Genomic DNA, 25,485 nt, shown 5'->3' with positions numbered 1-25,485 from the left:
GCCATGGCATTTAGAATAAAGAATAACGTTCGCAAACCGTTCTGGTTTTGTTGCCAGCATAAAAACAAGCTTACCATCGGCCTATCCGCAAATTTTAAACACAAGGGATGAATTGAACGATGACGAAGTCGGACATATAGGCATAGTTCATATTGGGAAAAAAGTTATACAATTTGAAACTCTAGCTTTTCCCCACCGCAGTCTTTTAATGCCATCTAATCATAACGTGCGCAGTCTGCGCCATACTTAAGCCCAAATCACACCCAAGATTCGCAACGAGATGAGCAGCAACTTGATGCAACATTCTAAAACCTTGCAACTGTGACCAGACATGTGAATGCATTGCGACGGCTTGTAACGACGTGCAACATGTAATTCACACTGCTGTAACCTCCTTTCTGTAACGGTTTCGTGTCATTGCGAATCTTTAAACAGACGATCTGACGGGTTTTAGAAGATTAAATAACCCGAAACTAAAAAACAGACCAGGCCTCTACTGGAGACCGGCCTTTAACCCAAACCTGTAGCCACGCCAGGCGTTTAAAAGAGACAGGCGTCTCTTAGGGACTATTTGAAGTTTTACAGTAAACTATAAGTTTACCTGCAAACGCAGTCTTCTTGTGGAAGAAGATAGTGCAGTGGTCACAGACATGGGATAGCATGCGGGAGACTAGGGTTTGATTCCCGTGTAATGTGTTTTGGCAGAGTGAGTGTGCATGTGTACCAACGTCTCTGGAGAGAAGGCGCGCAATTTGAAAAAGAAATCGGTTCTCAAACGGAAGTTTTGATTGCAACAATTAGCTAGTTCATGCACCAGGGTGTAAATAGCATACAGTACTTTATACACCAGGGTACCAATAGCATCCACTTCTAACTATACATTGATGCAAACAGCATACTTTGTCAAGTCAAGTCGTCAAGTCAAATTTATTTATATCGCACATTTCAAAGCAATAGCATTGCACCAAAGTGCTTTACATAAAAAAAATAATAATAATAGTAATAATACATACATACATACATACATACATATAAACATATAAAATAAGGGAGAGGTGAGGGGGTCAGGGAGTGTTAAAAGCTAGGGAGAAGAGGTAGGTTGGATTTAAAACTACTAATAGTGGGGCAGGATTTCACAACATCAGGAAGGCTATTCCAAAGCTGGGGAGCATAGACAGAGAAAGCTCTGTCACCTTTGGATTTAAGAGAGACAGAAGGAACACAAAGAAGGCACTGGGAAGATGATCGAAGAGGTCTAGGAGACACTGGGAAGATGATCGGAGAGGTCTAGGAGACACGGGGAAGATGATCGGAGAGGTCTAGGAGACACGGGGAAGATGATCGGAGAGGTCTAGAAGACACTGGGAAGATGATCGGAGAGGTCTAGGAGACACTGGGAAGATGATCGAAGAGGTCTAGGACAGTAAGGAATTAAAAGATCAATAAATACTGAGGTGCTAAACCTGTAAAGCTTTTAAACCAACAGAAAAAAAAAATAATAATTCTGTGTTCCACAGGAAGCCAGTGCAGTTTAACCAACACAGGTGAAATGTGGTCACGTTTCTTAGATCCAGTCAGTAATCTGGCTGCAGCATTTTGGACCAGCTGGAGTCTGTTTAAGGTAGATTTAGTTACACCTACATACAGTGAGTTGCAATAATCAAGCCTAGAGGAAATAAAGGCATGTATAAGGATTTCTAAATCACTGTAGGAGAGAGAAGACTTGAGCTTTGCTATTGTAAGTTGGAAAAAACTACCCTTGACAACGCTGTTGACTTGCTTATTAAAAGTCAGAGAAGAGTCTACTGTAGGTAAACACCAAGGTTCTTGACCACACTGTGATGGTTAACAGACAGAGGGCCAAGAGCCTTGCTTATATTGTTGACAGAATTAGGCGGTCCACAAATGATTACTTCTGTTTTGCTGTCATTTAGCTGTAAAAAGTTGTTAGCCATCCAATTCTTAATGTCATTAAGACAAAGAAAAAGGTTTGTCAATGAGCAGGAATTTTCAGGGGCCACCGGTATATAAAATTGAGTATCATCTGCGTAGCCGTGGTAACGAATATTGTATTGATTGCAATTGACCGATCCCAAGCCCCGCCCCTTTTTACTATGTCACAATGAGGACTTCGGAGGACCTCGGTCAACCTCGGTCAATTTTGAATTTTCTAGTGTCCATTCTGTATGACAATACGCCGGTTATGCGAATGCTATAATGCTTCTTTTGCAAGTAGACTAAGTAACTAAATAACTAAAGAGCTCAAAAAGGTTCAAATATATGCCTGGGGTACTTGTAGAAGTGACATCCGATATCCTGACCGTGTGAAACGCTACCACACACAGGCCTAACTTTGCATAACTTTGGATAGGCTGCTACTTTTCAGTAAAGAAATCTGAGTGTGTACGAAAATGTTCCCTTTATTTGTGTTCATAACTACACACAAAAACATAACTAAACCTGGTTTCCACTGTTAAAACGACAATATAAGCCTACGCAAAAAATTATACCTTGCAGGAACTGAACTCGCACACTCATACTCATACTCGCATAATCGCCTTACACACAACAAGAATACTTTCAGCGTTTAGGCACAGGCTACCTTGCCATGTTTAACTTGGGATAGAAGACTGTTCAAAGAAATAAGCTAACGATCATTTTTTCAACAAACGCAATATCCTACTGCGATGCATTATTGATGGATGAACGAGAGATAGCCAATAGCCTAGTCTTCTAAAGATCAAATCATGTGCCGATTCAAAACTATGCTTTGCTGTATAGGCTATGCAGTCTCGAAATCGCCAAAGGCCTACTACATTGCCCTCATTTAGCCTAAGCGGGCACTGATGAAGTCTTATGCAAGACAAATCACGTCTGCAATTACTCTTGATAGCGTCTGCCTGCCATGCAGATATGTCGTGCGTGGTAGGTTAAATCTCAGATAGATCTAGTGGTTTCTTTTCAATACACTTGTATCATGTTTATTTGAACTCTTCCTTCTAAAGCAGCCATTCAAAATAATAAGTAGGCTATCGGCCTACCGAAGCGAAGCTATCTCTCCACCTCCCCAACATGAGCTGCCTATAGGCTAGCCACTCTCCCAAGTTGCGTGGGAACTTGGATCTGCAGCACTTGGTCCCGTCTTCAATTAATCCTCGAAATATGGTTAGATTTCGTTATGGCACGTCAACACCATATGTTTGCACAGACCTGTTTATTGAATCAGAGTCACATCTGCAGCAAATAAGGTAAACTACCTGCTTGTGATAACGTGTTAATTGTTTATCCCCAGTTAACATGCATATCCCATTAAGATCCGTAACACCGGATTGGTTTGTCCTCGATTTGTGGTGTTCCACCTTGTTGATAACAGCGGACATTGTGAATGTGTCCTTCGCATACTGAAGGCCTTTCTGGCCTCTGTTTTTTTGAATATATCAATATTACTTGACGCCCAGAAATCCAGCATACACTGTTGCATTCGGCTAAATGGGGGTGCTGCGTCCCCATGTTGAACATGCGTTCTCGCACACTTTCCTGCAAACTTGTCCGACTTAGCAACAGTAACTATGGGACTGACAATGGGAGGTGGGGCTTGGGATCGGTCAATTGGAGCCCAGGGAAAGCAAATACTAGAGGCCCTAAAATAGAACCCTGGGGGACACCACACTTAATGGGAGCAGATGGGGATGAAGCATTGCCTAAATGCACTGAAAAAGATCTATCAGTTAAGTAAGATCTGAACCAATTTAATACAGTGCCTTGCAGACCAACTTCAACATCCAGGCGTTTTAAAAGGATCTTGTGGTCAATGGTGTCAAAAGCAGCACTAAGATCTAACAGGACCAATAGGGCACAAGAGCCAGAGTCAACAGAGAGCAGTTGATCATTATGGACCTTACTACTAATTACTAATTACTTTGTCTATTACAGAGCTCACACCCTGTTACGTAACAACAAAAAACCATGTTGCTTGTTTTTTTGTTTTTTTATATTGTGTGATCAATATGCCAGAATAAATGCACAGGGGTGCAAATAGCATACACTGATGTTTGTACCAGACGGGGTATTAATAGAACACTTTGCTATGTGCACCGGGGTACTAATAGGACACATTGCTGTGTGCACCGGGGTACGAATAATTCACTTCTAATTGCACCAGGGTACGAATAGCATACACTACTAATTGTACCAGGGGTATAAATAGCCTTACCCATATATTATACTATATACTATACACTATGTATATTTATTACATTACATTACATTACATTACATTTTGGCTGACGCTTTTTAACCAAAGCGACTAACAACATGGTAAACAGTAAGTTTTAGAACAATTCTCACAATTTTAGGACAGTTTAAAAAAAAACATTAGAGTACAGTAAGAATAAGTGCGTCGGTGAGTGCTGTTTTTAACAGTTACTTGTCAGTTTAAAACGGCTGGTGAGTGCTAGGATCAGTAAGACTTGTTGTAAGTGTTGCTATGAGAGTAGATGTTCTCTAAAGAGCTGGGTCTTCAGGAGTTTTTTTGAAAGTGGAAAAGGATGTCCCTGCCCTTGTAGGAACTGGCAGTGTGTTCCACCAACGAGGAACAACAGATGAGAAAAGTTTGGATTGGCTTGAGCGTACCGGTGGTAGAGCTAGACGTCGTTCGTCAGAGGAGCGCAGCGGTCTGGAGGTAGTGTAAGTCTGTATGAGGGCATTCAAGTAGGTGGGAGCAGAACCGGAGACTACTTTGTAGGCAAGCGTTAGAGACTTGAATTTGATGCGGGCCGCCATAGGTAGCCAGTGTAGCTGGATGAGCAGCGGGGTAACATGTGCCCTTTTGGGTTGGTTGTAGACCAGGCGCGCCGCCGCGTTCTGGATCATCTGAAGTGGTTTCACTGCGCAGGCTGGGAGACCTGTCAGGAGGGCATTGCAGTAGTCGAGTCGTGAGATGACTATTGCCTGAACCAGAAGTTGGGTAGCATCTTGAGTCAAGTAAGTCCTGATTTTCCGTATGTTGTAGAGTGCAAAACGGCATGACCGGGCGACTGAGGCAACATGATCCGAGAAGTTTAGTTGGTTGTCAAGAACAACTCCTAGATTTCTTGCAGTCCTGGTCGGTGAAACAGACAGGGAGTCAAATTTGATGTTGATGTCGTGGTGTATGGTAGGTTTAGCTGGGATGACCAGCAGTTCAGTCTTTGAGAGGTTCAGCTGGAGGTGGTGTGCCTTCATCCATGTAGCTATGTCTGAAAGGCAATCCGAGATCCGTGCTGAAACCAGGGGGTCGTCAGGTGGAAAGGACAGATAGAGCTGTGTGTCGTCTGCATAGCAGTGGTATGAGAAGCCGTGCGAACGGATAATCTGTCCCAAGGAGGTGGTGTAGATAGCAAAGAGGAGGGGGCCCAGCACTGAGCCCTGGGGGACCCCTGTGGTGAGATGGTGAGGTGCGGATAGCTGACCAAGCCATGATACGTTAAACGAGCGTCCTGTGAGGTAGGATTCAAACCAGGAGAGAGCAGAACCGGAGATTCCCATGTCAGCGAGTATAGAGAGAAGGATACGGTGATTAACCGTGTCAAAGGCAGCCGATAAGTCAAGCAGAATGAGTACTGATGACCGAGCGGTCGCCCTGGCTTCTTTTAAGGCTTCTGTTACAGACAGCAGAGCCGTTTCGGTAGAGTGGCCGCTTTTGAACCCAGACTGATTTGGATCCAGAAGGTTGTTCTGTGAAAGGAAGTCAGAGACCTGTTTGGAGACTGCTCGTTCAATGCCTTTGGATAGGAAAGGCAGTAGTGAGACAGGGCGGTAGTTCTCGACTTGAGCAGGGTTGAGAGAAGCTTTCTTAAGTAACGGTGTTACCCGGGCCATTTTGAACGCTGTTGGAAATGTGCCGGAGGTTAGCGAGGCATTGATCACATGTGTGATAGCTGGAGCGATGGTCGGGCTGATGGACTGAAGTAGGCTCGTAGGTATAGGGTCCAGCGAGCATGTGGTAGGACGGCTGCATGTCAGGAGTCTGGACACTTCACTCTCGGAGAGAGGCGTGAATGCTGAAAAAGATGTTCCAGCAGTCCCTAGAGGTTGTAGGAGTGCGGTATCTGAGTCAGATGCGTTGAGTGGGCATGTAGAGAATTGACTGCTGATTGCCGCCACTTTGTTTGTAAAAAATGAGGCGAGGGTATCTGCAGTAAGGCTGGATGGAGGAGGAGGCAGCTGAGGGTTGAGTAGCGATTTGAAGGTTGAGAAAAGTTTTCGAGTGTCTGTAGCGCTGTTGATTTTGTCATGGTAGAAAGCAGTCTTAGCAGCAGTGATGCTGGCTGAGAAGGAGGTCAGGAGTGTCTGGTAGTTTTTGAGGTCGTCAGCTAGTTTGGATTTGTGCCATTTCCTCTCCGCGGCTCTGAGTTTGGTGTACTGCGATTGGAGGGTATCATTTAGCCATGGATGAGAATGTTTGGATCGAGCTGGCCTTGTGGTAAGAGGGCACAGTTCGTCTAGACACAAGGTCAGTGTGGAGCAGAGCGAGTCAGTGGCTTCATTAACCTCCAGAGAGGAGAAGGTGTTGAGTGGAGGTAGACCGGAGGCAACCACAGAGGAGAAGTGCGTTGGAGACAGGTTCCGGATGTTGCGGCGGAACGTGACCATCGGCTGAGGAGCCGGAGGCTGTTCTGACAGGCTGACGTTGAACTGGATGAAGAAGTGGTCAGAAAGATGGAGAGGCGTCACCATGAGGGTGTCTGTGCTGCAGTTCCGAGTGAAGATCAAGTCAAGCTCTTTGCCAGCTTTGTGAGTCGGTGGGCTTTGAACCAGTTCGAGGTCAAAGGAGTGGACCAGGGCCAAAAAGTCCGCTGAGCCTGGGGCATCTAAGTGGATGTTCATATCACCGAGAACAAGAAGCGGACAGTCATGCTCAGGGATGGAGGATAGCAGAGTGTCAAGTTCGTCAATAAAGTCGCCTAGTTGGCCTGGAGGGCGGTAGATGACCAGCACGTAGAGTTTTGCTGGGGCGATCACTGTGATGGCATGGAATTCGAATGAGACATATTTGTTTGAAGGCAGTAGCGGGGTGAATTTCCATTTGTTGGAGATGAGCAGGCCCGTCCCGCCTCCTCGTCCAGATAGGCGAGGGGTGTGGGATAGTGTAAGGTTAGTGGAGAGTGCAGCCGGGGTGGCAGTGTTCTCTGGTTTGATCCAAGTCTCAGTGAGAGCAAGGAGTTCCAATGAAAGGTGGTTGGCATAGCCAGCTATGAAGTCGGTTTTGTTGACTGCGGATTGACAGTTCCACAAGCCCATGGAGAAGGAGGTTTCTGTCGGTGAGGACCGTTTAAGTTCCTGGAGGTTAAGGCGATTTCTGCCCCTTTTGACATTTCTGCCCCTTTTGGCATGATGCCGTTTTCTGCAATGGCCGGTGATAACAGATATGGTGGAACGGCACATTTTGCCTTTGTCGGCGCCTGTGCTCGGTGAACTTGCACAGGTAAACTTGCTTGTCTTGACCGTGTCCGTCTTACATGAGGCTGGCTGAAACGAGGGCTGCCGCTTATGCTGACGCTTCAGCAGCAGCCACTCTTTTTATGCAGCAGCCACGCGATTTATACAACAATTGGGTTCTATGGAACTATTTATTTGTTTCTGATTGGCCGAGAGACGTTCCATGAGTTGGAATATCCCTGGACATTTCAACTCAGACTCAGCACAGCTAATAATAAATCACTCCGCGATACAATGCGAAGATTTGACACCCAGCTCTCCACTATTTCAAGCAATGGGTTACTCCTTAGCAAACCATAAGGAAACAGTGCTTCACCACATCTGTGGATTAAGCCACACAGTCAACTCAATGTAAGTAAGATAAACGAGGATGCTAATTGTTCTCAGCATTGCCAGCATTGTGTATAATATGATTGTCACAACCCCACTCTCACTCGTGCTATATTGCTTAAATGCACCCTAGGATGCATTTTGGCGAGAGTTAGCCTACGCTTTAAAGGTGCCATGTGTAAGAATTGAGGTATTAGCATGCTAAATTACTAGCCACAGCCCGACAGGTGTCATAATACCAGTTTCTGCCATGGGAGGCGGTATGCGGGCAACATAACCGCCAGCCAAACTGCAATACACGAATAACTCGCACGGCTTGTGGGCGTACTTGAACCAAAGAGTATACACCTGTCGGGCTGTGGCTAGTAATTTAGCATGCTAATTCAGGTTGATATCTCTGCAGCACTATACCTTGTCATTTTTTTAATTACATCATCGCCTTATTTCTTCTCATTCTTTTGATGCGTGTAGCTCATTTTTTTGGATATTTTTACATCAATTCTTACACATGGCACCTTTAAGGGAGTTTGTTGGCTAGTTAGGTTTGGCTCAGCAAAACATTAGCAAAGTTAGCTTTGACAAGGCTGGCGGCTAACATTATTTTCATCAAGAGGTGTGCTAACTCGTAGGCCTACAGTACCTCCAGATTGTTTTGCATTTCATTATTATTTCTTTAATTAATTCATCGAAATTTACGACAGTCCTAAAAATAACCTTAGCGTGTATGCTTACCTTCGCATGTATTTCTGGATGAGAGTTCTCCTAATGTCGCTTCAAGTTGGTGGTACTTTTGCCAGCGATTTTTGCTCCACGCGGTTTGCGTACGGCCTTGTTGTCCTTCATATCTGAAGTGTGACCAGACGTCAATTCTTCTTTTTCTTCCTAGATTTAGCTCTGCCATTTCTGTTGTTCATGAGACATTGGGGAGACACTAGACTGGGTGCACTGCATTAACCTGACCCTAAATCTTACATAGCCATTGGTGGAGTAAGGTAACCTGACCCTAGCCAGTTGAATTTTCGCTCCGCCTAGCTCCACTCATCCATCTGGAACCGATCCATTGAAGTGTTGCTTCAGAAGGCTGGGCCTAATCAAAAAATGCTTGCATATAATTGAATAAGCCACTTCTCCGTCATCTAGTGACGTGCTACTTCAACCACTCACATCGAAGCCAACCTATGACGCTGATAACAGTCTCACAGTCGCTTCTACGCTATGTCACATCTATGAAACTCCCGCCCTGCGTCCTGATTGGCTGTACCATAAAATCGGTTGCAGAAATCTCTCTCAATGGAAGATTGAGATGGATGTGAGTGAAGCTAGGCGGAGCTAAGCGGAACGAAATTCATCTGGCTAGGGTCAGGTTAGCACTGCATTGCATTTGCCGCGTTTTTTACTATGGCTCTGCTGCTCTGATTGGATTTCTTCCCAACTTGTCCCACAAAAAGAGAAGTTCTGATTGGATGTCTTCTCCATTTGTCCCTCCCTAACATGTTTGTCTTATTTTTATTCGTTGACTAAAGTGTCAGTTATATTTTGTCACAGTCTAAGTCATCAAATCTGACTTTTTATCTAGTTTTTATTTAGTTTTCGTCCGTGAAAAAGGTTTGTCGACGAATATTTTTCATCATAGTCTTTGTTAACAAAATTAACACTGCCTTTAATAAAACGATTTTTGCCATGTTTTTAGGCATAAAATGTCATATAAATCAGGCTTGGAATAATATATCAACAAACCCCTCTGTAAAAATCTTCTAAATATAGTTAAGCATAATAAGACTATAAAGTTTGGTGTATGTAAGTGCTTCTGAAGTGGAGATTTCGTGCTCAGAGTGGGAGAGGAAACTCATTTTGAGAAAACGGCCTTGAAACACAGCCAATGAGATTCCGTTCTCAGCCTAGACTTGCCTTAGAACTTTCGTGATTGGTTGCTAATACAAAGGAAGTGTCCATATATGGATCACATAGCGTGATACAGGAAAAGCAGAACTTTCCAACGGTACTACACACGATATGTTTTGGATCACGGTCCCGGTGGTGCATGCAAGGTTAGAATTAGTGCTGTCAGTTAAACGTGTTATTAACGGCGTTAACGTAAACCTATTTTAACGGCGTCAATTTTTTTATCGCGAGATTAACGTTCATTTTGTTTTGGTGTAACAAACTTTGTTGTTTTTTCACATGCTGTTGCAACAACTAGTAACGTTAGAACAACTACAACACACCAGATCTCGCTAGACCAGAAACTAAACAATATGCACTGACGAATGGAATGGAACGTTGTATGTGCTGCACGTACATGCCCCCTTTTAGGGGAAAGTTGACTGATTTAATGGAAACCTATGCTGCATCAAAGTGGGGAGCGAAAAGGGCTTATAGTATACTTACTAAATCTTGAAACAAACGTGAATAAAAGGCACAAAATAAGGTTGGTGTAAGAGTTATCTGTGTGTTTATGGGATTAATGTGACCATGTTCCTATGTTTTGCTCTTTCCAGTTTACTAACAGGAGTGATTGTCACAAATGTATCGATAGGCACAGTCAAACTGCCCGTGGCTGACTATAATTAAGTTCAGCAAGCTTAACTTTACATGTTATAACATCAACTAAACATAAGTCACAAATTCATTTGTATCACTTGTAATATGAACATAGCCAATTATCTCACCTAGTTGTGGGAAATAGGCTATGTTACAGTTGGCTATTCCACAGTTAGCTAGCTAGCAAGCTAACTGTTTTGCATGGGATATTATGGTAAGTGTAGCAACATTTGTACAATACATGGGGCATTGCAAACGAATTAGGTTGGTAATGTACATAGTTTCGACATGAGTAAGTTACATAAACATAATTCTTCATAACTGCCGTGTTAGTAAAACGATTGAATGTCCTGTGAATTAATAACTAATAACTTGTGGGGGGTAAGAGGGTTAAGGCTGCCAGTCTTATGACGTCATTTTCTATATTTTTGATATGTTGCTGAGCATATCATAAACAGCAAAGAAAAGTGATTGATAATGACTGACTGACTACTATTGTGTTACATGCTTCAAATGTAAAGCACTTTGAGCTGCATTCTGTGTATGAAAGGTGCTATACAAATAAAGCTTTATTATTATTATTATAATAACTAGATGTAACGTCAACGTGTGATTACTTTCCCATTGGAATCAATGATATAATGTGAACATGTTTTCCGCTAAAATGGGGCGTGATGCAGATTAAATGTATCTTTATGATGATGCGCCGTTAGTAGGCTACGTAAAAGCATGTTGCACACACTTGGTTGGGCTTACGAGCCGGCCAAAGAGTAGTAGCCTAGGCTGACGCATTAGTTGTGTGCCGTCAAAGATTTTTTCACCGTCACTTGTTCTGTTATCAACATTCCTCTTTGGCTGCTACTATTTGCGACGCACTCTGGTTTCGACATCAATTTACATTAGATTTCATTCTTTTCAATACAACTCCGCACACCAGCATCGCACTTTGCCGCCGTGTAAATCACGATTCAGTTATATTTGGTTGACGCTGCTCCATAAAATCCATTGTTCATCCAGTGTTTGCCTGTTAAAAACTTCGGCGTTGATGTGTGTGGCAAGTGACAGTGCACCATAGACTGTAGGCCTATAAAATGGCAATGCACTCATGTTGAAAAGTTCCTTATTTTCAACTGATCTCAAAGATAATGAATATAGTATGAATATAATATTTTCTGTTTGTTATGCCCTTTATAATGTGTGTAGACCTACATTTTGTGCATGCACTTCTGCATAGCATTTATTTCAGTTTATATCAGCTATATTTCTGAAGAATATATTGTGTGCAGCAGACCTGAGGCAACATCTTTTGAAATTTTGATTTGAAATAATCAAATAGACCTACTGTCTTAAAGTTCAGTTAATAAAGTAACTTGCTTTGCTTTCATTTGAATCCCAATCAAGATACACAATAATTGCTTTATTGTTAATATGGACTCCTGGAAAGTTCAGAAATGCAAAATAATAGCATTTTAATCATATGATAAAATATGTGATTAATCGTGATTAACTATAGGAATTCAGCAATTAATCGTGATTAAAAAATGTAATCGTTTGACAGCACTAGTTAGAATGCTAACTTTTGGTGAATTTAGGATAAATATACAGGTGCGAGTAAACACAATGTAGTGAAACACTTAAATGGGTAAACTTTTTTGTTGTAGTAGTGTGACAGAATACATGCTAAGGTAGCAAACTAGACGAAGATCCAAGGGGATCGAAACGTTCCTTTTAAATTAATAAAGTTTATATTTTGCAGCAGTTGCAGTGTGCAGACCACACTTCTTCTAAGGTAGCAAACTAGCCCAAAATTTCAAAATTGACCGGTGCATGAAAAAACAATATTTTTACCTGCCGTGTCTCGCCTTAAAGTGGTTTCACCCCTTCAAACACTCTTGTTCTCGTCCTTGAAACAGCAAAATGTTGCCTCAGGGGCATGCGGATGGCAAAACCTCTAATCATTTTACTGCAGTGTCTAGCCGGTGGTGGCAAAACAAGCTAATTGGGCTATCAGCTAGTTCAAAAGTTTGTACTTAATGAATATACAGGGGTCTTTATGCCTCAACTAAGTTGATGTTGCCTATAAACAACAATTCATGTTCATAGAAACAACAAGGTCACTAAATATAATATATTTCATACCTGTGTTGCAGCATGTAGCGTTAGCTGTCTGGCTAGGCTTACAATGAAATGCATTGTCGGAAATGCTAATGGTTAGCCTGTCGGCTACCTGAAAAGTTGGAGTGTTTAAACCAGGGGTGGGCAAACATTTTGGCTCAAGGGCCACATTGGGTTTTGAAAATTGGCCGGCGGGCCGCACAACAGCCCACCCCCCCCCCCCCCCCCCTAAAAATACTACTAATTTTATGTTGTTTAACAAATGTATGAATTGTGTACTGTCGCTTTAAGACAGTTGCTTTAATTCACGTTTATTTCTCAATGATCTTCTGCCTGCTCCGCTATGGCTAGTGCTGTATCTACGGCTGGGCCATTTCACAGTTTTTAAATGGTCAGTAGTGGGAAATACTGTTGCCTTCATGATTTCCTTTTAAAAGTTTCTTATAAAAAGGAGATATCAATTATCAACAATGACAAGCCAGCTGGAACCTGTGGCTCTCTCTCCCTCTCGTGAGTGCAGACGCGTTCCCAATTAAATGGATCGCATAATGTTCACGTTAGATCTGCTGCAAAGGAGATAACTAAGAGTTAACTTAGTTTAAAATGATGTTATCTCTATTTAACATGATGTTTTGACATTGACATTGTAAACGTTCTCTAAGGGGGTGAAAAGCAGTTTGCAGTAAAGCTAACCAACGTCGCCTCTATCGTAAATTAAATTAAATGTTTTCCTGATCAATAAATACTTCTTAATTCATAAAATATAGAGGCATAACATTAGGTGGAAGTGGTAGGCTATGAGTGCTCATTCAATGTGTATGCGTGTTTGCGAAAGTGAAATTGACACTGAACCACTCGTGGGTAGGTGAATGAAGTGGATTCCTGCAATGTTCATGAAAACAGCATAGGGATTGGATAAATAAATTGCGACTTGTTCTAGGCCTAACAGTAGCTTATATCGTAGCAAATAGCCTATGGCGATGCCGATGACAGATAGGCCTACACTTATTTCACTCGTCTCGCTGTGCTGGAGTGAGCGCATAATGTGGGCTGTTGCGCTAAGAAATTAATTAGGGAGATGATCTGCATCTCCATTTACAAAACGCTATAGTTTTGCTAACATCTCCACTGGTAACGTGAAATATGTCTCCATGCATGTAGTGTCAAGCAGCAGTGAAGTGAAAACCTTATCATGCAGGTAGCCAATGTTCACGTCACCTGAGTCAGACAGAAAACGGGCCCTGCTTGCTCTGTTTGTTTGCCCCTTCCAAACTGCGTTAAAAGGGTATATTTAACAGCCAGAATTTCAAAATTTTCCTAGGGAGACACCCCCGAACCCCCCGTAATACGATCAGCACCACCTCTCACAAAATACTGTCAACGTCCCTACTACCGGTCCGTCAGAAATATGACAACTGTTGTCCGGTCCATTTAGTGAAAAATAAACGTCGCGGTCAGGGGGAGGGGGGGCCTTTTTTGATATTGTGAACAGGGGCCCATATTTGTTTAATCCGTCCCTGCCACCAGCTATTGGTATGCTAATTTTAGTTGGTTGTAAAAGTTTGTTTTGTTTCTGTTCAGCAGTTCATACCCAGTGAGCACAGAACAATGTTTTTATGAGTCTGTCTTGTGTAAATTTAACATTAACAGTAATTGTAAGTTAATGTTAACTTAGCTAATATTAGCTAGCATGAATGAATGACACAATTGTTAACCTGCTTGAGGCTGAACGAAATTGGCAGGCAGAACATTCCTTCATATACCTCCACGTCAGGTCCTAAATGATCAACCCAGCAAGCTGGGTTACAGAAATAACCCAACATGAGTGAAAACAACCCAACAAAATTACCCAACAGCCTCAACCCAGCATTTGGGTTGAAAAACAACTCAGCATTTTTAGAGTGTACTGTTCAGTCTATTCTCATATTAAACACTGTTCGGAACTCCCAGAACTCTTTCTCTCTTCTCTTCTCTTCTCTCTCCCTCTCTCTCTCTCTTCCTCACCTGCTCTGTCTTTGCTAGTAGAAACTTAGTGGAGACCAACTGTGTAATTATTATTAGAAAAATACTTACGACACCCCTGTTGAATTCACACACACACACACACAGATATAGAGAGAGACAGACAGACACACACACATGCACACACACACACACACACAGGCTAACACACATGGCTTCTGCTGGTCTTAATGACATCACTGTAATAAATAATGGATGCACTCAGCTGTAAGAGAGTGCGCGTGTGTGTGTTGTGTGAACAGTGTGTGTGCGTGCGTGTATAAGTATATATACTCTTTTGATCCCGTGAGGGAAGTGTGTGTGTGTGCATGTATGTGTGTGTGTGTGTGTGTGTGTCCTTTTATTTGCTCTAATCCCCTCAGCTGTCTTGTGCCCTTCTTCCTCCTTGTGGCTGTGTGTGCAATATTCAGTAAACACACACACACACTCACATGATTACACACACATGCACATACAGTAAAACACACACGCACAAACACATGCACACGCAGAAAGCAAATGCGTCTAATGTTTGATTTAAAAAAAACATAGTATTTTCCTCTCTATTCTCATACACGCACACACGTACACACACACATGCACACACACACACATGCACACACGCACACACACACTGTATGTACAGTGCTAAGTGACCCTGTCTCCTGGTGACTTATGTATAATGATGATGATGCCACTGACAGACGCAATGACATCATCAGACGCAATTACATCATCAGACAGTAATGAAGCCCCTCAATGAGACCAATAGCAGAAGAGATGGCCGTCAATCACCAGCTGGACTGTGTGTGTGAGATTGTGTGTGTGTATGTGTAAGAGTGTGTGTGTGTATGAGTGTGTGTATGTGTGAGAGTGTGTGTATGAGTGAGTGTGTGTATGTGTGAGAGTGTGTGTGTGTATGTGTAAGAGTGTGTGTGTGTATGAGAGTGTGTGTATGTGTGAGAGTGTGTGTGTGAGTGAGTGTGTGTATGTGTGAGAGTGTGTGTACGCATCTTACTGACACCACACACATACACACACACACACCTCATGCATCTTACTGACATCAGACACACACACCTCATGCATTTTACTGACACCACACACATACACACACACACCTCATGCATCTTACTGACATCACACACACACACACACCTCATGTGCATCTTACTGACAAACACACACTCACCTCATGGATCTTACTGACATCACACGCACACACCACACACACATGCTCAAATCATATGCATCTTACAATATCTCGTTAATGTCTCATGAACATCAGATGTGCACTTTGAGGCAGATGAACTGTGAATTCAGGTGCAGGTAAACAAACAAACACACACACACTCTCCCTCAAACACACTGTCTCTTACACACACACACACTCACACACACATTCTCTCTCTACAGGTGAACATACACGCACACATGCAGTTACACACACACACACAAACTCCCTCTTTCTCACACACACACTCTCTCTCAAACACACTCTCTCTCTCTCATACACACACACACACACACACTCTCTCTCACTCACACTCTCTCTCTCTCTCAAACACACACACACACACACTCTCTCTCACTCACACTCTCTCTCTCTCTCAAACACACACACTCTCTTTCACACACACACACACACACTCTCTCTCTCTCTCACACACACACACACACTCTCTCTCTCTCTCTCTCACACACACACACACACACACACACTCTCTCTCTCACACTTACACTCTTTCTCTCACACGTGCCCCGTGGTGAAGATTCTGGCGAGGGTGTTAAGTGCCCCGTGTGAGATCTCCCAGGTCGTCCAGGGCCACTCGGCCCAAAACAAAGGCCGTCGCTAGGCAACGGGGGCCCCTACGGGAGCCTTGTAAGGCCTGGGGCCTCAGCACAGGGTTGGGAACACACACACACTTGCTGGAGGGACGGGGTCGGGAACACACACACACACACTCTCGCTGGAGGGACGGGGTCGGTGACTAGACCTCCAAAATAAACAGAAGGATAGAGAGAAAGGGGGGAGGTCTGTTTCCAACTCTGTTGCTTCGCTGCCGTGATATGACTTCTGTTGTTCAGACATTTTCTAAGAATGATGGTTTCAAACGGTCTGTAAGATAATGTTGACACATTGACACACACAAATACACACACACAGCACATACGTGTATATCACAGCAGTCCATAAGATAATGTTGACACTTTGACACACACACCACATACACATACCACACACACACACACACCACATACGCGTATATAACAGCAGTCCATGTCAGATAACGACGGTAGAATCAGATAGAATCAAAAATCAAAGTGAAACATTATTAAACACAAATGAAGGGAAAGAGAGGGAGAGAGAGATGGATAGAGGAGAGAGGGAGAGAGAGATGGATAGAGGGAGAGGGAGGAGAGAGGGATAGAGGAGTCAAAATATCCCTATGCTGAAAAAACTGGTAGCTGGTTTTAGCTGGTTGTCTTCCAGCTCTTGCTGGTCTTTGCTGGTGTAGCTGGTTGGGCCACCAGCTGGATATGCTGGTGTGACCATCTGAGGAAGCTGGTCATGCTGGTGTGACCAGCCTGTTGTGTGGGATACAGCTGGTGCAATATGGTCATGCTGGTGACCAGCCTGCCAAGCTGGTCATGCTGGTTTGTTAGAATGACCAACATAAGCTGGCATGGCCAGTTAAACCAGCGGTGTAGACCAGCAACACCAGCTAAAATGACCAGCTTGAGGTGGTACGACAAGCAAAACCAGCTGAATTACCATCATAAGCTGGGAAAACCAGCTGAAGCCTCGCAAGATTTTTGCTGGTCTAGTAGGTCAACCATCATAGGGTGGTCAAACAAGCTGGTTTACAAGCTGGTCAACCAGCAAACCACCTTTAGCTGGTCAACCAGCAAACTACCTTTAGCTGGTCAGCCAGGTCAAACCACCTTTAGCTGGTCAGGCTGGTTTTTCAGCAGGGTTGAGTGGGAATCACAGAGGGTTCCTCTTAGGGATACCCTCACCTCTCACACACACACACACACACTCTTAGGGATATCCTCACCTCTCACACACACTCATACACACACACACTCTTAGGGATATCCTCACGTCTCACACACACTCATACACACACACACACACACACACTCTTACGGTACCGATCAACTTGCACGACACTTCATTTTGTCGTGTCGCATAGATGTCGCGCTGCCTCCCCACGTTCAGTCGTGTGTGGGCGTTTTGTTTAAAATGTCTGTTACCAGCTCATACTCAGTTCGTTTTAACGTATCTTAAGTGTTTTTCCACAAATGGACCACAATTTTAGGCATGTACTACAGTATACAACACATTAATAGCCTAAACAAACTATGCAAGCCATTTGGAAATCTTGTTTAAACTTATTTAACTCTTATCTTATTTAAACTACTCAATGCAATCTCAAATCCTTACCAGAAACACCAACAGTCAATATATTCATCCAAATCCTAGTTTCGTTTGTTTTATGGACTACTAGGTGGTCGTGGAAGAGATCGTTAAAACATTATTTGTCTTGTAAGCGGAACCAAAGTTTCACAGGCACCGTTGTGGTAGAACAAAGGACCTACAACCTCGTCCTTTCATTGGAGAGTCGCCTCGCGTTCAACGGATTCATTTGCATAAAGATGGGCTTCGCCCAGCTTTTTGACGCGCGACATATTTTGAAATGCAGCGCTGCCTTCCCGGAATGCTTTGCGGGCGCGTTAAAGTCGCTTGACGTCACCCATAGGCCTAGAGTGGAATGCGACACGACAAAATGAAGTGTCGTGCAAGTGGATCGGTACCGTTAGGGATATCCTCACCTCTCACACACACTCATACACACACTCTTAGGGATATCCTCACCTCTCACACACACTCATACACACACTCTTAGGGATATCCTCACCTCTCTCACACACAGCAAATTGGACAGTGTAAATGATACTCTGTAGGAGTAATAGGAACTTCTGCAACACTGAAATAATAAAATGAAAACTCTGATTCAGTGTCCTTTCAGCACCTGATAAGGTAAAATGTACCACTTTAAAGATAATATTTATCCCCAAAATATAAAGAAATACAGATTGAGAGTACCACTTACTCTTATGCAGAAATTATGCAACACTCCAGCTCCAACACATGATTGGCACAATGTCTTCACAACACACCACATGATTGGCTCAATGTATTCACATGTCAACTTTTTCCACGGAGGGGGTGTGATATATGTAGACAACACCATATGTTACAAACTAACCCCATGCATTTCTATGGAGGATTTTTTGAGTGCTGTGTCTCATTAGAAAGTCTACCTCCTTAAAAAGCTCATGGTGTTCATGTATTTCAAGGCTCCCGAGCTGTTCTTGACCAAACGCTGCGACACTCGTTGCTTTAGGCGCCATGCCAGATAGCCCGTCCCTCTTGCAACATCGTAGGAGTGTTCCTGCAAAATAATGTGGGCAAGAACTATGATTATCCAGATCAATAGTTGACCATTATTATTCTGTATTACCTTAACTCATTGAATGCCAAGCTGTTTTCGGAAGCTTTGTCCTAGAGTGCCAGCAATCTAGACCATTGTTGATGATTTTTGTACAGCCACAGCATATTCTGTGTTATAGCTATGAACACATACAATGGCATACAATGTGAGACTTTAAGCTCTCAGTGGGTGCAAACCGTGTATTTCTACACGCCTCTGTTCCTGAGAAATCCCAAGCTAAACAGTGACTAGTTTTCATCAAAATCGCTGTTTTTTTCTAGAAATGGAGATATAACGTCTTTCATGAAATATGAAGTGTTTCCTGTAAAGTTTCTGGGAAGTGATCAGCGAGACCTGGCGAGACTGCCACCTAGTGATAGACCCACGAAAATGGCCTGGTTTTGACCTGACGTGCATGCGTCACTGATTCGACCCAAAGCGGCAACCGAGTTATGATAAAATGTACAGATTGTGCGTTTTCGATCGTCATATATTTCATTTCCATTCATCACAGAGTTCCCAAAATCACATATAAGGTGTGTTAGAGTGTCTAGTTTCGAAATAAAAAAAAACAGCTAAAAACGTAATATTATGTTTTTGGCACTCAACGCATTTTGGCACTCAATGAGTTTAATGGAAATGAGTAAAATCTTACATAGCCATTGGTGGAGTAAGGTAACCTGACTCTCGCCAGATGAATTTCGCTCCGCCTAGCTCCACTCATCCATCTGGGACCAATCCATTGGAGTGTTGCTTCAGAAGGCTGGGCCTAATCAAAAAATGCTTGCATATGATTGAATAAGCCACTTGTCCGTCATCTATTGACGTGCTACTTCAACCACTCACATCGAAGCCAACCCGTGACGCTGATAACAGTCTCACAGTCACTTCTACGCTATGTCACATCTATGAAACTCCCGCCCTGCGTCCTGATTGGCTGTACCATAAAATCAGGTGCAGAAATCACTCTCAATGGAAGAGGTCCCAGATGGATGTGAGTGAAGCTAGGCGGAGCTAAGCGGAACGAAATTCATCTGGCGAGAGTCAGGTTAGGAGTAAGGATCCCTGAGATTAGGAAACAGTCACAATGCTGAGTGCATGTCTTTCTCTGACTATGTACTGGTATCCTTCTAAAAACAATAGGAAAATGATATTAGATATATTCAGACAACATTACAAGCTATAAAATTGAAGAGTGATTAAACATGGATAATGGATAAAATATAGACTTAACGCTTCTTGCCACTAAAACATGCTTAAGTAATATTACATTACATTAGGCTAACACATTTTTAACCAAAGCGACTAACATGGTAGCAGTTTAAGTTTTAAAGCAATTCTCTCAACAATTTTAGGACAATTTAAAAACAGTAGAGTACAGTAAGAATAAGTGCATCAGTGAGTGCTGTTTTTAAACAGTTGAGTGTCAGTTCAAGACAGGTGGTAAGTACTAGGATCAGCAAGACTTGTTGTAAGTAGTGCTATGAGAGGAGATGTTCTCTAAAGAGCTGGGTCTTCAGGAGTTTTTTGAAAATGGAGCCACTGTGTAGTTGGTAATAGATATCCCTACAGCTAAGGTTCTGCCTTATAGCATTTATCAACCCCACAATCACCAGGTCAATATTGTTTTTACACAGCAATTCTACTACCAAATACCTGGATTAAAATACATTAATTTAGGGTTTTCTTGTCACTCTGCAGGCAGGTTGTGTGAGGCTATATGTGCACAATAATGATTTTTCATTTTATTTCACATTACATTATTCACCCTATTACATGCAATCTATTTTTCTCACTCAAACAGTCAATTGTGATGTTATGTTACACTGTTCTCTCACTTTGAATGAATGGAACGATAACATTGGATCAATGTAAAAATGGCACTACCACTGAAAAGTCTGAGTAGGGATGTCCCGAGATGACCCCACCCATGGAATCCCTCTCGTTCAGTCAGAAAAGAGTTAATAGTTTGACTGGACCTAACTGTTGTATACAATTAGATTAATTTATTCAAAACAAAACATACCCATGGACCAGGATATTCAGAAGATGCCTTCTTGTACAGTGTGTCAAGGTGCTCTACTATACTCCTCCATTATTTCCTCTCCCATTTAACTCTTCTCCAGAACCTCCTGGACCATCTATGCGTAAAAAAAGAAGCAATAACAATGATACACTTGTAAAGAGAAAACTTACATGCACCCTCTAAAAAGTGTAACTCCAGAGTACAAACAAGAAAGCTCAGGGGGCAGCTAGAACGTCAAAAAACAAACGCTATTTAATACCACTGATAGTGCTCAAAATATAATTACACTTCTGTGGTTGTGTGGTGAGGGTCTCTACAGACAAACAGAAGTATTGTAAACTTGGAAAGTGTACAGAGAGGTTATAACAAGACCTGTATCTGAAGGAAGCAAATTGCTTGGCTTCGTGTTCCAGTAGCATTAAATCAGTGGGATTTCGATCTTGCAGCACTGGACCTGCAAGCAGATCTGACTGAATCTAATAAACATACTTTACGTTCAGCCAGATCTGTGCAGAGCTGCAAGATTGAATCTGCCCACTGATGAGACACTACCGGAACACGAAGCCAGGCTTCTGCATTTTGGAGACGAGACAGACAAGGATTTCTCCTAGTGATATTTTAATTTTAAATGCTCACCTGTTTGGCCTTTTTCTGCTGAATCTCCTATGGCAGAGGTGTTCTCTTCTTTTGCACCAGTGGACTGATGTGCCTTGTTTGAAGAACAAGAAAATAAAATTGGAATCTTAAAGGGCTGCTTTAAGAAATTCGGTCTCCGATTTTATTTCACTTAATTCAACTAAAGAGGGTGACAAAATCTTTTTTTTTAACCTTACCCACTTTATTTGGAGTGAACAACGCGTTTCGCAATTTGCTTCATCAGGTTTGAACATGAACCTGATGAAGCAAATTGCGAAACGCGTTGTTCACGCCAAATAAAGTCAACAAAATATACCCTCCAGTGTGCGATTTATACTAGTTTTTGACTTTAATAGTTATACTGCACACCATCAGCACCTGCAGAAGGGCTGTGCACAGGGATTTTGAACCTTGATTGATTTCAAATGTATTTCTTAAGAAGGATCATAAGGATCTGCATTAACTCCAGCTAGGATACAAAGTGTGCGTGTGAAATCATTAAGAAACATGCCTAAGGTCAGACTGATTCATAGTCTAACTAAGCTAGAAAAAAAAAGCGTTGCAATATGGCCGCCGAGTGGAGGGACTTGCCTAAAAGGACTTTGGCCAAACTCACATAAAACTTCACCTTCTCGAATGAAACTTTCAACAGAAAAACCAGGCTGCAGTTTGAGGTACTTTTTTCTCCATGGTACTGGACATTGATGAGCATTTTGCTGACCCTGTTAAAACAAAGAAAATGACTACATCAATACAAGAACTACAATGATTTCACTATCAGTAGTATATCAACTAACCAGCAAAGGACTTCTAAACTTTATTCTGACATTATTTATCACAGGCTACCAAATGTTTCAACCGCAAGTGTTTTTGTCTTAAAATATGTTCATATAATCCCTACTTTTTAAGCAACAAGACTGGTAATAACTTAAATAATTTCATTAGGCAGTAAACTCGTCTACATATTACCATATCCATAAAAAAACTGCTCATAATTTCAGAGAATTAACATTTCTTACTCTGTTCAGCTGTAACGTTATGCCTGATGGACTGAATATCCTTATGCACGTGCTTGCAAGCTAGTATTGAACCACAATTTCTACAAATATCTAAAATTAGTATCAGCTAGCTAACTTCTATACTCTTTGGCTTACCTGCACCCTTTATAAGTTAGGAAACAAAGAAATTGATCTAACCAAAATAAAGCCAACAGACTCTTAACTAATACCAGTGCCATACAGAGAATGGAGACTGCACCGAACCAACCAGGCTAACGGTTACCTTGCACCTCTGTTTGCTACAAATGCCTAACAGTTAAACGAATGCCCTCGTGGTCTCAGCTAATGTTAGCTAGCAGCAATTTTTTTTTATAACCAAGCAATAGTGTTCAGTTCAACCAAACGTCAATGAGTCGACAGACTGTTATAATTAGTCAGTCAACAGATTCATTTGTGCCAGGTGAGCATTTGGCAGCACACTAACGTTAGATCGCTATGAACAGTGGAGTTCTGGCTGTAACTAATGTTAATCAGCTAGGCTACGTTAGCATGTTAGAGCTATTCCCTCAGTGGGTATTCAAATTCCAACCGCCTTTTCGAATTTCAGAAAGGACTTTAAGACGTTGTCGACTCCAATATTATATTAATGTCAGTTTACAGTTTAAGTATTACAAATGAACATAAACTTAACCATTTCAATTTGATAAGGTTATAACCCACCGAAGTTATGTTAGCTTGCTGGATGTTTTACCAATAATTTTCTGAGCTAGCTAGCGACCTTGCTACTAGCTAGCGACCAAGCTAACGTCACCAATATTTCATAGTAGGTAAAAGACGTTGGTATGAAAACATATACCTGTGATGTGACATTACTTAATTGTGTATTTGTTGTAGTTTTCATGCTAGCTTACAGAAGTAGAGGGAACAAATGACTTTACCTTTTACTATCCCACGCTGTACTTCAATGGCGTCCATCTTATTTTCAAAAATCTCAACTGAAGGAACGGAAGTGTAAATGACTCCACCCCAGAGTTCGTACATTCACACCCACTTAAAACACTAAGTTGTGAGTTTTAATTACACGGTGGGTGTACATGTTTGTTCAAACAACTCCCGAAGTTACACTAATTAACACTAATGAACACTGAAAAATATGTCTCTGAAAAAATTAACACTTAATCGCACTGTCAATTTTACTGTGCATACACACACACTCTTATGGATATCCTCACCTCTCACGCACACTCATACATACACACACACACACACACTTAGGGATATCCTCACCTCTCACACACACACACACACACTCTTAGGGATATCCTCACCTCTCACACACACTCATACACAAACACACACACACTTAGGGATATCCTCACCTCTCACACACACTCATACATACACACACTCATACAAACACACATACACTCACACACTCATACTGTACACACACACACATGCCCAAGGACAACCCTTTCTATTATTAGTAGGTGGTGTCAGCAAACCTCTCAGCGGCTACCACTTCTCCCTCTCCCTCCCTCTCTCTCTCTCTCCCTCTCTCTCTCTCCCAATGTATGCTATATGTTATATGTGCACATGTATATGCACCTACTGCATGTGACATTTATGGACGTATAGTCATCTATTGATGTATGTTATGTATGAAATGTCAATATTGTTATTGTTATATATAATTATTTCATATTATGCGCAACTGTCTGTTTGTAGTGATTTGTGTGTGTGTGACTGTCAGCTTGTAGTGATTTGTGTGTGTGTGTGACTGTCGGCTTGTAGTGATTTGTGTGTGTGTGTGTGACTATCGGCTTGTAGTGATTTGTGTGTGTGTGTGACTGTCTGTTTGTAGTGATTTGTGTGTGTGTGTGTGTGTGACTGTCTGCTTGTAGTGATTTGTGTGTGTGTGTGTGTGACTGTCTGCTTGTAGTGATTTGTGTGTGTGTGTGACTGTCTGCTTGTAGTGATTTGTTACTGCTGGCTGCCTATTCCACTCCACACATCATCAGTGCAAACTGAGCTGTCACTATACACGGATGCATCCTGTCATTTATAAACACTAGCGCACACACACACATACACAGCTCTCTACACTACACACACACACTGCGCTGTCACTACACACGGATGCATCCTGGCAATTATAAACAACTAGCAGATGTGTGTGTCTTTATGTGAGTGAGTGTGTGTGTGCGTGTGGCATGCATGCCTGTGTGCAAGTGTTAGTATGAGTGTCTGAGTGTGTGTTTATGTGAGTGTGTGTATGTATGTGTCGTGGAGCTAACCTCTATATAATATGAACTATGAACAAAAAGACTCACAACATGATTTTAACAAACTGTTACACTTTACTTGACAGTATCAACATAGGAGTGACATGACACTGTTATGAATGTGTCATAAACAAGTCATAAACGTTTATGACATAACGCTTCTGTCATTAAGTGTCATTCAGTTTTTGTCATAACAAGTTAGGGTTAGAAAGGTAGAATTAAAATTTATTTTAGTGTGTAGTTGGTTTAACTATTGTGCACTGGCCAGTTGTTCTCGCCCCACTATTCCCATCTAAAAGTCAAATAAAATAAAATAAATAATTTTTCATTCAGACCTTGTGGGTGTAGTGTTTGAAGTTTTAAAATCCACAATCTCTCTGCTCTTTTCCTCTGTAAAATTGTCCAGCCTGGGTTCCCTTCAAGGCCACAGACCCTCAAATGTGTGATGTTGTGCGTCTGGAAGTGTGTGACGAGGTAAGTGTTGAGTGTATTTTTATGTCTGTTGTGCAGATGTTGTTTGAGGCGTGTGCGTAGTGTATGTCCAGTTTCCCCGATGTACAACATGTGACAGT

General features: G+C 42.2%; 1 protein-coding gene across 1 annotated transcript in view; it reads left to right on the top strand.

The window, feature by feature from the left end:
• Nucleotides 1–15,307: 15,307 nt before the first annotated feature.
• LOC121700772 (sarcoplasmic/endoplasmic reticulum calcium ATPase 1-like) overlaps nucleotides 15,308–25,485 on the top strand; it is a 24,550-nt gene continuing 14,372 nt past the window's right edge. Inside the window, exon 1 of the mRNA XM_042083979.1 lies at nucleotides 15,308–15,311. The gene's annotated coding sequence lies outside the window, so the exon portion shown is untranslated. The remainder of the gene's footprint in view (nucleotides 15,312–25,485) is intronic.

Source organism: Alosa sapidissima, chromosome 24, assembly GCF_018492685.1.
Source record: "Alosa sapidissima isolate fAloSap1 chromosome 24, fAloSap1.pri, whole genome shotgun sequence".
NCBI lineage: Eukaryota > Metazoa > Chordata > Actinopteri > Clupeiformes > Clupeidae > Alosa > Alosa sapidissima.
The sequence above is the reverse complement of the archived record's forward strand: the minus strand, read 5'-3'. Positions and strand labels throughout refer to the sequence as shown.